Genomic DNA, 13,898 nt, shown 5'->3' with positions numbered 1-13,898 from the left:
AATTCCTTTGTTTTCCTGTTTCCCATCTTGCCTCTAACTGCTTGTCCAGCACAGCGAACCTCTGTCTGTGTGTCTGTCTGTGTGTGTATGCATGTCCAGGCCTGCACTTACTTAAATATTGAACTTAGAGTTTGATTTTGCATTAGGAGGCTAATTAATAACAGACGAAGGATTGTTTCATTTCTAGAATTAAAAATGTCAACTAAGCTGCCTATAGTATGAGGATTTAAAAACCTTTAGGAACAACTGGCAGATCCATGGGAACAGTATGGTGACTGCAACAACCTCTAAAGTGCTTCAAATATTCCCTGCTATGGAAATAATGAAAAAGTTATCTTAGCAATATATAAACTGAGACTATTTCAGAAACTCCTATTGATTAATCAGTTCAACATTCAATTTTTAAAAGCATTTAATTTTACTTTTTCCTTACCATAAATGTCTTTGGTTATGTCTTTACTTTGGAGGTTTCGGAATTGGAATAAGACAGTTTCATTTGCTTTGACTCATGGTTCCTATAAGTCTGCATTTAAGCATCTTACCCATGAGAGACAAATAAAAATTAAACATATCAAAGATACAAAGGACTGAGAAAAATATAATGTTTTTCTATTTTGGAATTAGAGTACCTAGGAATTACAACTTAAATCTTCATTAAAAGCAAACTATAATTTTTAATCCCCTGTGCCCTTAAAATCATGATTCAATGAAGCTTTTAAACACCTGCTCTACTTCAAAGTATGCTCAAAATTGCTTAATTGGATCAGGTCCTAATTTGCTCAAAAACATAAATGGACCTTATCAAAAGTCAAAAAGCTCATGCTTTGTGACTTACTTTCAAGTTATTTCATTTGAAGCACAGGATCCAATTAATTCCAATGGAGCTGTTCTAGAGATTAAATTTACATATTAAGTACAAAATTGAGGCCAAATTGAAGAATACCTATGGTCAAAAGGGTTTTGGTTCTATAGCTGTCTGCAGTGCAAAGCTATATGTGTGGAAGAGTTTCCTGTTATTAGACAATTCTATAAATTATACAGATTAAATTATTTTCACCTAACATTTAGTTCATAAAGGCGTGCATCTTTCTTAAACTGCTAACACATACTCATGGAATGATTTTCAAATATAGATAATAAAATAAGTTAATGTAAATAAATGGTAATGTTTATACACTGGACACACTACATACTGAATTCCTCAGAATTAATTTTTGGAACACTTTAGCTGTACCTCGTTAAAATGAAGCTTGGTTCTGATTTACAGGATCACTGTGGAGTTCCTTATTAAACTGTCACTCAGAGAGTGTAAGAGTGGAAAACCCATTACTGTGTTAATTAGATCTGTGGTAGTTTTCGGGCTGGTGGTGACAGCTGCCTGCATGTGGCCCAGCATATACATTATCCTAGTGGCAACCCTACCTCTGCAGCAGCAGAAGACCTTTCAGAGCCATGACAAAAGGGAAAAGGATGCTGCTTTTCCCCTTAGGGGGCGGTATCACAATCCATGAAAACCCTTCAGAAGTTCAATTTATTTTCTTGCAAAATATTTGTAATGACAAAACGTGATACAGATTCACTGCACTTTGTTCTTTTAAAATTTCTTACCTAGATGCAGCTGCCTTGGACAAAAAAACAGTTATAGTCTATGAAGTACAAATATTACCAAGGAAAATTACATTAATGAATATTAGGGGACTATATTGTTCACGTAAATTGTGCTTCTTGTACGACTACAGGATTTCAGGAAGTTATTCCATTATTCCAAAACACCACATCAGGTGTTTTTACTTATAAGCTATACCATGAGGGGTCAGGTGACAGGCAGCCCCTACATCTGTTAGTATGTTTCAGCTGCTAATTATTTTCAGTTTCACAAAATGGGATGAAAAAGAACATACTAATGTGCCCTTGTGACGTGGAGACATGACAAGTGTTCAACAGTGTTCATTAAGGTAATGTCTCTGGCCTGTTAATCAGAAATACACCCAGGTGTATTTACAGGGATGGAATCTAAGGTACAATATTTGGAAGTTTACGCACTCTGGAGCAAACTCAAGTAGGCACACCCTTACTCCTGGTAAAAGTGCAGTAGGAAATCCCACCTCCGCTGTTAGGAATGTGTTTGGAATGGTTGGTGAACTCCTATGAATTGCTCTGAATTTGCTCAAAACTGATATCAATTCATTAGCTAATACTTCTCATAAACCCTAAAACTCCACATCACCAGTAAGCATTCTCTCGTTTGTGTGGTCAGGATTCTAAGTCACACATGAAAAGCAGAACATTCTTTGTCAAGCCAGTAGAGCATTTCTCCAAGAGTAGCTCAAAACAAGACACAGCGAGTCAGATCAGGCCTGCCAAAAGCAACAGTATCACCAACTGAGCCTCTGAGATTTTTCCTTTCTTCTCCTTTCAGAAGGAAAGCACTCTCTTTTTTTTCTCTAGTAGTGTGCTGGGAGAAGCTGCTCAGCAGTGTGGTGAGCAGATATGGTACACAAACAGAATCATTCATTTTGTCAGTATTCCTGGGCTGACACTTATACCTATACTTGGGGAGCAGGCTTAGTAACTATTCCCACACACACTGCAGTTTCTGTGCATTAAAAATTAAATCAGTCCAAATAAGAATATGCTGTGTATCCATTGAAGTCAGTGAACAGTCTCCCCCTGCCCTTTGTGCCAGGATCTCATGCTGTGCCTTGCTGAGAAAAATGACCTAATGAATTTTTCCTCATCTCTGACTTTGATGGCTCCCTGATGTTATCCTCACCAGGTTTCCACTTCAATCTCATTTTCTTCTACATAACCTATCTCTTTGTATTTTCTGTCATATTTTTGAATTCAAAATTTTAATACTGAAAATTATGTAGAGTTTTTTTATATTTAAGGGATCATGGCTTGCTCAAAAAAAAATAAGCCAAGTCTGCCTGTCAGAATACAGGCCACAATTAGTGTGGAATGAAAACTTTTCCCGTGCATATAAATTATTACTCTTCCCAAAGTCTTAGAGAACAGGTGAGTGAGACTTTTGAGACTTTAAAGTTTTGTTTGAAACAGACTTTAAAATTCTGTTGATTAAAACAAGAAGCAGTAATTGGGACAGGAAAAATCTTTCTTTTGTTCAATTTTTAGTCAAAGGATGGAATCCAGAGCCATTTCTCTGGAAAAATAAAGTTGTGATCTGCTAGTAAATGAGGTATTTCAGCAAGAATATTTACAATACTGAAAAAACATGTTAGCTGTGTTTGTCTGGAAGTTTTGTTATCACAGAAGGGGATATATGACTGAGCTACTAAATTCAAAGCAAGCACGAGAGAGAAAATGAAAAGGTACATGAAGATTAACTGCTCAGTGTTCATAGTCCATCCCTCACACAGTGGAAAAATATAATGGTAAGTCAAGATTTCTTTTCTCTGAAGTAAGGAGTCTTTGCTCATAGAACACACATGCCATTTTCCTTCCATCATAACCTCCTTTGGAGATCTCTATGCTCGAAGGCTTATAAAAGTGATAGTAATCCACATTAGAACAAGGAAATCAGAAACTTCTTGTCCTTTTGCCAAAAAGGACAGTTTACATTAATGCTTTCCTTTGTTTACCTAATTGATGATATGAACAAGACCTTCCAGACAGACAGGTGATGAAGAATAACACCTTATATTTGTCCCCAGTAATGCAAGGATGCCAAGAAACTGGATTTTCATAGTAAGACACAAAAAATTCAAGAGCCACTATGAACATTTCCAGTTTTCTCCTGATTTTATCAAATTTATTTTGATGTCTGATATAAAAAAGAGATATAAAACATGAAATTGGGATAATTTTCTTTGATTACCTTCCCAGAAGTAGTGTCTGTCCCCCCAAAAGAGTTCAGATTTTTTCTATCACCTTCATATCTCAAAAATACGTTTGGAAAACAGGCTCCCAGAAGTAGCAATATGTGGGGTGAAAACCAGTAAGAGTATCTAGTACATGAGCTTAATTTGACAATTATGGCTCTATACCAGTGTTCCTCAGCTTATTTTTTTATATCCAGTGGAAAAAATCTGTCATAAAATTTCTGATTTTGAAATAAAGAATCCATGTTTCAGAAATCTGTCAAATTCTCTTGTTTGCACCTGAACAAAAACCTGAAAATTTCATTGTCAAATAAAGATTGTTACACCCACAGTTGTACACTTCAGCATGAAGATTGTTGAATGGCTGTATGAACGGAATGTGATTTAAATTATGAAAGGTTTCTAAAAATATCATAATCCATGAATCCATTCATTGCAGAATTCAATCCAGCAGCTCTGATGGAACTGGCAAGATGCATTGGCTGAAGTTATCATGAATCACAACATATGCAGTAGCACTGAATTTACCAGTTTCTCTCATTCTTATGACTCCACATATTCCAGTAATGTCTCTAACTATTTTGTTTTTGTATAACGCTCTGACCATTTTGTTTCTGACAAGAACCTCACAAAGGAAATGGAGAAGGAAATACCCATATTGCATATACTGAGAAGAAAGTTGCATTTTTTTAAACAACTTTAACAATTTGCTTTCCTAAGTTAATTGGTCTCTTGCCACCAGAAATTTAGATATTGCATTATAGAGCAATATCTAAATTTCTGGTGGCAAGAGACCAATTGCACCCGAGCTTGACAAAACACCAGTTTCTCATCCCAATACATTTGTTTCCATGAGAGAGGCTAGAGGAATATTAGATTTGTAGCAGCCCTGCTATAAGGAAATACTTGATCTCCTAGCTGCCATAATTATTATCAGCTGCAACTTACTGGGTTTCCTCTTGTTAATGTTATCACATGGCACAGAATTATAATGCAGGTTTAGCCAGTTATTTAGCCATCTGTGAAGTGTCTTAACTCTGTAAGGCTTGGTATTAAATAAAAAAATCTTATTAGTTTTGAGGAATATGAGTTCATGGTATAGTCTGCAATTCAGTTAAATAAAAATTAAGTCAGTTGGGAAATTGCTATAGTTGGACTAATTGCATATAATAGCCCAGAAAAATATGGGGATTATAGATTAAACTAAATCCTTCAATAAAGCCTCCTTATGCTAGACATTTTTGGATTCCCTTTCCTTGCAACAACTATGTAAAAAATTGAACATCTCGCTAAATTATCTTCCTTTAATTATTCAAATTTCAAATAGAATATTTTCATCCCTTGTCTTCATTTCCTGGCAGAGACCAGAAAAAAACAAATTAATTTCATTAAGAGACATTAGAGGTACAATATAAAATACTAAATCTGGTCAATAATACACTGACTTATTGAATCATCTTGTAGTAAATTAAAAATTATTTCAACAGCCCACAGACTAAAGTATTAAAACCAACATCAAACCCCTTTCTTTTTCAGATATAAGAATCAAAGGAAGCAAAGGGCTGAACACAGAGTCCTCCGTTCATTTATTCCCAGGGATGCAACCAGTAACTTCAGGCTTTCTGCCTACCATTTATACACACAAAATTTGCCAAGACTTATATTCTTGTACCAGCAGAACATCCTAAGCTCATCTCTGTACTCTAGCCCACATTGCTGGAGGAGCAATTTTCTGAGTAATGTACTAGAAAGATCAAAATGTTCAGATACCAGTGCCTACACTGGTATGAAGAAAGTTGCAAATTAGGTTAGTTTTGTTGCTGAGAAGCCAGTATATTGTTTTTGTCATGTCTGATATGTTCTAGACCAGATTAAAGAGAAAGAAACCAAAAACAAACAAAACCAAAACAGCAAAACCAAAGCATCTTTTTATAAAAAAAACCCCACGTATGCTCTTTTTAAAAAAAAATAGTCCCACAATAGAAAACTTATGAACACAGAAAGAAATCATAGAGTTGATGGTTCAATATGTAACTGAAATTTATGAGATATTTTATCATATGAGTTATTTTATCAAGGGATAAAATGATTCCCATTTTCCATATCTTTGCTTGGATGAATGAGACTGCTCTTAAATTCTATGTTTCTTGTTTGAGCTAAAAATATATGAATATATACAAATATACAAATTAAATTTCCTCTAGGCAATGTACACTCTTCAAGGATACTGAAGCTTATTCCAAAAAGGAACAGGACAGTCTGTATCTGTTGTGGATTTGATGAGCAGAAGTCGATTCAACAGTGTGAAGGAAGTCTCAGCTTAATCTTTATTAGAAGTGTTTGTAAAGCAAGTAATATCCAAGAGGGAACAAACTAGAATAGATTATGTGGGAAGTGATAAGTCTAAATTTTTGGACATCTTTACAAGAAGCAAGCTGGAAAATACCAGGAAAATACAGTTAATCTTACATTAGGAGAAGAAAGCAGATCAAATAATCTCTCTTCAGTCCCTAGACAGACACAGCAAAGTTGTGTACATCCTTCTGGAGGGCAAAGTTTGGAAATTCAGCATAGGTATTTAAGCATGAACCCACATAATTGTTTTAATTTGGCACAGGAAGATGATTTCCAAGTGAATTCTGCAGTTCTCTCACTGCACCTTGGTTTGCATAGGATGAGGCACAAACTCTGTTCCCTTTAGGTAGCACTAAGGTGAAAGCTGCAGTCTGGGATCACATTTAATATATTTTAGCTGCTAATTAGCAATCATCTCATGGGGTCATACTAAATTGGTCTGGAGGAAAGTGACTGCAGTGCAGACAAAGTTCCTTACACAATCTGTCTGGCTCTACTGAGCCTCTCCTGTTAGAACATTCTTCTTGCTAGTGTAGACATGATTTAAGGCTTTTACTGGTTACAGCAATAAGTTGCTGATACAGCCAGAATCTGTTGAATCTGCTGAATCCTGTACCCCAGATACAAGGAAAATCAAGCAGAGGAAAATAAAAGGAGAGGCATAAATTAAGATAAGCACCTTTTAGTCCCATTTAACAGCAGAAATAATTTTATTAGACAATATTTATATTGTATTAGATCATGCCTATGCATCTCTATTTCTTGATAGGAAAAAAACATTTACAACACTGAGATTTAGTTATTTGAAGGCAAATCAATACACATCAGGAATCTGATTAGGCATCACAGTTCTTCATCTTTCCTGAGAGTACTTTCCAAAACAGACATTTCTAACACAGATTGCAAGCATAGAGTAAAAATCTTTACTCTAAAGTGTCATGCCTTTTCTGCTTTTTCCCAATTAATATCTGACATATTTTTTATCTTAGAAAGACACTATCTTTTGAAAATCTTAAGACACCAACAAAATATACATTAGTAGATCACCTCACAATACAATAATCTCTTGTGGTCCCCCATGCTTCTGGCTGTCATCCAGCAGCCAACACCCAGCTGCAAAAGATCAGGAAAAAATTGTGAAGAACTGGAGAATAGGCTTCTGATTTCTCTAATATTAGAAAATTTTTCTGTTAGACCTCAAACTAATTTCCAAATGCTTAAATGGGTTTTGTTTCTCTTGATTTCTCTGAATATTTCCTATTGCACCAGAACACACAGAGAATTTTGATTCTAGATAATTTATAGCCAGAAGAACTTATTTGTATTTCAGAAAAGGATCAGGAACAGACACCAACATTAATAATGGCGTGTTAAAGGACAGGGAATGGCTTGATGTCAGAACTTTTTCCTGATGGTTGCAAGCTACAGGGAGCTGCTGGAGGCGCTGAATGAGAGACAGCACTATGCTAAATGTCAATAGTAAAGATTAGCCAAGGAGAGTTGTGTTCAGCTGTTCAGGTTGGATGCTTTACTCAAAATTAAACAGTCCTTTTTAGGCTTTATCACTTAAGTAAATGGTAAAGTTTAAAGAGCTTTTGTGAAGCTTATGTCTAATTACTCTTAAAACTGAATGCCCCTGGAAAGAGCTAAATGGTAAATCAACGTGACTGCACCTTGGCTGAAATGTTGGTAGAGCATGAAAGAGTGATGGTGGCGGTTTGGGGGCAGCTTTATTCATTCTGACACAAAAATCTTTGGTCTACAGGTGACCTGACCTCTAGGAGTTCTCACAAAGACTTGAAATTCTACTCTGAAATGGGTACATTAAAGCTGGAAGATACAATCAGAGCCAAAATCCTTCAATGTCCTGAGATGATGAAAAAATTGGAATTTCTCTCCATATGTACAATATATATGCATCTTTGAAATGCAAACATACAAAAACATGCCCACCTACATATTAATTATCAGAAAGCTCACATGAAGTTCTGATAACTAGTTGTAAGGAAAATGACAAAAAAAAAAAGAAATGATGAATTGTCTAAAATGCAAGTGTTTCCTCTGACCAATTGCGTAATGGTAAGATTCACAACTTGCAGTCTGCAGACTTTCTATGATGTAGCTACAAAATGCTGCAGACCTATCCTCCCCCAGATCTACTCATGGGCAGGACTTGAAAGTAGTCAAGGTAGCCAAAAGAAGAGGATAGTGAAATATTATTGAATTGCATATCTTTTGGAAAACATAAACTGTTAAAAATTTGCCAATAATTGTCTTTCTGTCTTACAAAGCCATTTTTATTTCTTCTACAAGACTGCTACTTCAATTAGCTTTGATTACAGAAAAGCACAATCACATATTCAAATAATGAAGCACTGTCTCTCTTTTGAACACAAACTGCTGGTAAGCTGCAGTATCTCACTGAAGACTGAGGCTAGACTGAGCATAGGAGACTCAGTAAGGAAGAAGATAAAAAAGGCAGCACATTCTTGTGTGAAATGTTATATTCATTTTGTCTCAAAATCAGACACCGACTTCCACCTCTGCGTGCATGCAAGCGGGCGCCACCAGCGCCACAGGGTATCATTTGTTTCCTCCTGCCCGACATCGCCAGGGCAAGGTTTTGAAATTGCACCTGAGCTTAACTCCCTCACAGACACGTGGTCCAATCTCACAATTCCCAACACCTGTACAGCTGAATTGCAATAAACATCGAGGAAATGACAACTCTCTATGGCACTGACTCTGCCCAGTGCTAGCTTTTTGTGTCCCTACAGGCTCTTGATGTCCATATATCCAAATATTAAGAAGATATGGCACCCAGCCAGACTTCTTCCACAGAAAATTTTAGGCTTTGGGAATGAGGTTTTCTGGTGAGGAAAAGATTTCCAGCTCTGACCATTGGATAATAAACCCCACTACTCAGAGAAAACAATGAAACCTCTATTAAGGTCAAAGTCAGTGGTCTTGACTAGGTTGTATAAGATGGCATTAATTTCGTAATCTATCCTTTCCACAGAAAGAAAGAATGATTCCTCCATCAGGAGCTTATCTTAAAAATACTGAGCCTTGTTAGTTTTACAATCTCCATCTCAAATAACATCTTTGAAACTAAATAACAAATCATTTTCCTCTCATATTTCACACTAGTATTGATTGAAATGAAAACTAACTTTGACAAGTGCAGTTTTACTCATTTGCTTAGGGAAATGTCAGCACGGTATTTAAAGGAGGCAGGCAAAGGAATGATCCCTTAATGCCTGATTAGGCCTTTACAGGCATTGCTTCTCCTAAATTTTTTAAAGAGAGAATAAAAGAAAAAAGTCAATGTGTGCAGCTGGTGTATAAATAAACCTTTGGATATTGTCCATGACAGCTGGCTCTCATGCAAGAGCAGGTGAATTCCTCACAACAATTTCAGTGTTAGAGGAAGTTGACAATTGCTGCAATAACTAGTGAATACATAGTTTAGGTTAGAAGTGTGTACCAGGAGACAAGGTTACGGATGTTTTCCAGAAGGCAGAAAACAAAAGGCCAGTTATTTAACTGTTCCAGTTGGTGGAGGAGAGTCAGCCTGTTTTGTGACTATGTGTATGTGACTATCCCACAAAGTTCCTCAAGGGAGCACTTTTTCAACATAAAAAAGCTGAAATCAGGTCACTAACAGCAATCCACAACTCTAGAAAGATTTTCTCCACTCCTAAGTAAACAGAATTCTTTTTCCTGGTGAGGTGAATTTTCTTTAGTCCTATTGACGCAGTCTCTAAACCTAGCAATTTCTACCACCTTACATAAAACTTGAGGTTCTTCATGCAAACATGCTTTACAGCATCTTGTGAGCAGAGACTGTGTAAGAGTATTTTTTTAAGAAGGTAATTACAGAATTTTACTTATGAGGTCAGTGGAGATTGCCACACAACAGGAATTTGTTTTCTGTCATTCTGGATAATTCTGACGATAGATCTCCTCATCCAAAAACGCAGTTACAGTCCTTCCTTTAGAAAATCAAAATGAGAAATGTTAAATGCTTGGGACAGTCATGCAACAAAACCCACATGGTGTGTATTATGCTGTAATGTTACACTCTCCAAAGCAAATTCTCCTTAATATCCATCAAAAAGGAAATGGACTTACAAGTAAAAGTAATCTAAATAAATGAATACACAAAAATTATTGGCTTAAAAGCTGTTTTGTATTTTTATTTTCTTCATGTGAAACCTGTGATATTCACTAAGGTTTTTAGGGTCTCCTGTGAAACTACAGGCAAATTTTCCTCTTAGCTGAAAGTTAAGACTGGCATGGACTCAGGACTGGCGGCTGAAAGGAAAACACCAGCTGCCACAAGAGTCATGATAACATCATACTGAGCTCACCTCAGACCTTGTGGCTGTGAATCCTGTGGGTTCTTTGCAGAAATAGCTGGCATTGAGGAGCTGACTCAGGTGCCAGAGCCAGGGTTGCTATCATGGAACAGAAATCAGGGACAGTATATTTTTACCCTCACAGAGACAGCAGAGTACGTGCTCAAGCCCAAAGGTGCTTCACCCTAGTAAGGCAAAAAAGCCACTGCAAAACAGTGTCCCATTCCTTTTTCCCCTTCCTTTGGTGTCATTCCATGCTCCTGCCACCCTTTCCTGTGCACAATAAACATCTCAAGCCTTTTGGCACCCTTTTTTTTTTTCCCAAAAAATGACTCCAACAGATTTTATAAAAATATTATTTTATTGAGGAAAAATGCATATATTGTTTATTGTGCCATGGCTTCTGGTTTTTATCTCTTCTCCTTCCACCCTTCCCCCTTCCAGTCCACAACACCAGGTGTTGTGTAACTCTGTGAACAAGTAGCCAGTGCTAGAACTGGAATGTCAACTTCACTGAGACAGCAGTGAAAAATAACGTGAAAAGGTCATGACTGTGATAAAGTATCCCTGCATCTTTCTGTTGAGAAATACAAGGCTTCTGTTGACTTTGCCGAGCTAATCAGAAGCAGAATGATTGGAAATCAGACTTCCCCTTTCCTTACGTAAGCCACTTACATAAACGAAAATGTGAGCAACTACTTAACCTGGATTAAAGACTATCTTCGAGTGTACAATATCCTCAGTCATGGAGTGACTGAAAAGGAAGTTTTTAAGCATTATCAGCCTGTTCATGTACTTGAATTTGGGTTTGCTACATAAGCAGAGTAGCTCCATCGACTTATCTGCATTCTTACCAGGGTTACTAAATGGAGATGTATGCCCTTCAGTGTGTAAAAGGACTATTTATTTTAATTTCAATGGAGTTTCTTACAGGTTGCTAATATGTTTCATGGAGATTGCTTCAAAAGGCAAAGTCAGAGGCATTTCCCAATGCTGGGAATCAAAACATAAAAATTATGTTTTGATATTTTTGTCTCAAAATATGCTAAAGGTTCTGTTGAAGATGGCTTTGATTAAATAATGCACTAAAGTAGCTGCCAATGGCATTAATTAAGAAAGTGAGACTATTAAGAGGATGCATTTCAGTGGAGAGGTTAATATTTACTGTGCAAAACACTCCATGGCTTAAGTGAGTGGGAAAAGGACTTGCGGAATTCTTCTCAGAGGTGGAAGCAAATATGAATTCTTGGTAAGAGCAGGTAGCTCTTGCTTGCAAGGTACCTTCTTTTTTCTGATTTTCCTTTTATCTCCATCTCTTTGTCTGTTTCAGGAGCTGCTTCCCAGACTCTGGCCCACTGCCTGGAAAGGAGAGTTTTGTACCCTGCAGCTTTGTGTTGCAGGGTGAAGTGGACAAGACAGACCCCTTGCAGTCTGTCTTTTGGGGACATCGGCTGCTCCCAAGAACTCAGCTGGGCCATGAAAATGCCACTTTTGCCCACATCTACAGTGCCAAGCATCAGGCCTTCCAACCAGATGCAGCTCATTAACTTGAACAGCTTTCCTTCCATATGCTCCAGAGCAAGGGAGTCAAAGTCCTCATGCTACTGGGCTCTACAGTAAACTGTCTCTGCACTAGTTTTCCAGAAAAAGTGATGTACCTAGACATTTAGTGTAGGTGTCTAGAATTAAACTTCCAATATCACTGCAATATTATGCAAACACAGTTGATCAAATTTCCCTTTGCCAGGAATAGTCCTGCTCACAAGAGTTAGTTCTGCAGAAAACCAGTCATTCCTAGCAGTTATTCCTGTACATTTTGATCTTTTTTATGCTGAAATTAAAATTAGAAATTTTAGTGATTAACAGAAGAAGGTAGTGAACTGATGGAAAATTTCATGTGAGATCTGAAGAGATGCGAGTGTTGCAAGTACTTCCATAAGAGCTAGGGAAATAACAGGCAATTATTTTTCTTTATTGAGGACGAGAGCTTATGTTCAGTCTTTCTTGTCTGCAAGAATGTGTTAGTGGTAGAATTACAGGGATGTTGAGTATTGTATGTTCAGAGACAAAAATCCTGGATTAACTTCAGAGGAATCTTGAATGTTCCATTTGTTCTCAAAAAATATCCTTTATGTAATTGGATTTATTTTCAGTCAAATTCAAGTAAATAAAGATTAAAAAATACAACATATTTCATTATCCTTGTTACTGAAGTCACCTCTCTCAATCCCTTATATACTGACTATCTGGATCTCACTATTCTTATATGAAAAGACCTTGTATCTGTAGCCTGAAATTCAAACTTTCACCCATATTTTATATTATCATATTCTTTTTTTCCTAAGACCTGAATTCCTGAAACTGCCAAACTCCACTCAGCTACCAAAAAAAAAAAAAAATCACTTCTTTTTTTAACATTGTAAGATCAAATGTGGGATATTTGGGTAAATATAGAACTCAAAGTTAAAATGAAACTTGTGTAAATCTGGCCAGGATAACTATTTGTACTGATCAGGCATAATGTAAAGGGAAACTTGAAAAAATCTGTTATTTGTGAAGTCTGTAGCACCAAGAATAAAAACTGTCAGCTGGGAAGATTTCATATCTCATTTCAAGTGGTTTTATGTCTAAACATTCAACTGTTTGTGACCTTGCAATATAATTAAGATATACCTAAAGCCAAAGTTAAATCACTGTGATGCTAATTTGAAATTTTCATATGAATAAGCTTCAACAAACATACACAAGAAAAGTAATTTCCCCTATTGAAAAATCAAAACATCTGACTCTGATTTCAGCAAAAGCAGTCTTTGTTAAAGAATAAGACAGGTTTTATCAAAAATAATAGAGATTGATATGATCTTTAAATAGAATAAAGTCCTTACTTGTAATTGGACATATTTTGGTTTTAAAATAACACTACCAACATCATATTTTTTTTATATTTTTGATGGAAATAGTCACACAAATTAAACATTATAGCATTTTATATTTTCTAACATTAAAAAGTATATGCCAAGGTTTTCCCTATACCTACAGAACCTTCTGATTATACACTTTCTGTCATTTAAATGGCTGCCTTTCAAAGAGTCTTTTTATCAAATGAAACTTCATAAACCCTTCAAACCTATTTTCTATAGGAAACAAAGTGATGTATGAGGATGAGGTAGGTTTTCCTTTTGTTTTGAAGGAGTTAACCTGGTCATCCTTACACACTCTGTGAATTGACACTCACTGACCATTAACTTCTACAAAACACCATCATAGCCATAAAAAAGAGAAGAAATTTATTTCTGAAGCTATAAGAGGCACTTCAAATTTCAATAGCAAATCCCTGTCT

This window comes from Zonotrichia leucophrys, chromosome 3, assembly GCF_028769735.1.
Source record: "Zonotrichia leucophrys gambelii isolate GWCS_2022_RI chromosome 3, RI_Zleu_2.0, whole genome shotgun sequence".
Taxonomy (NCBI): Eukaryota; Metazoa; Chordata; class Aves; order Passeriformes; family Passerellidae; genus Zonotrichia; species Zonotrichia leucophrys.
This window is presented reverse-complemented; position numbering follows the sequence as displayed.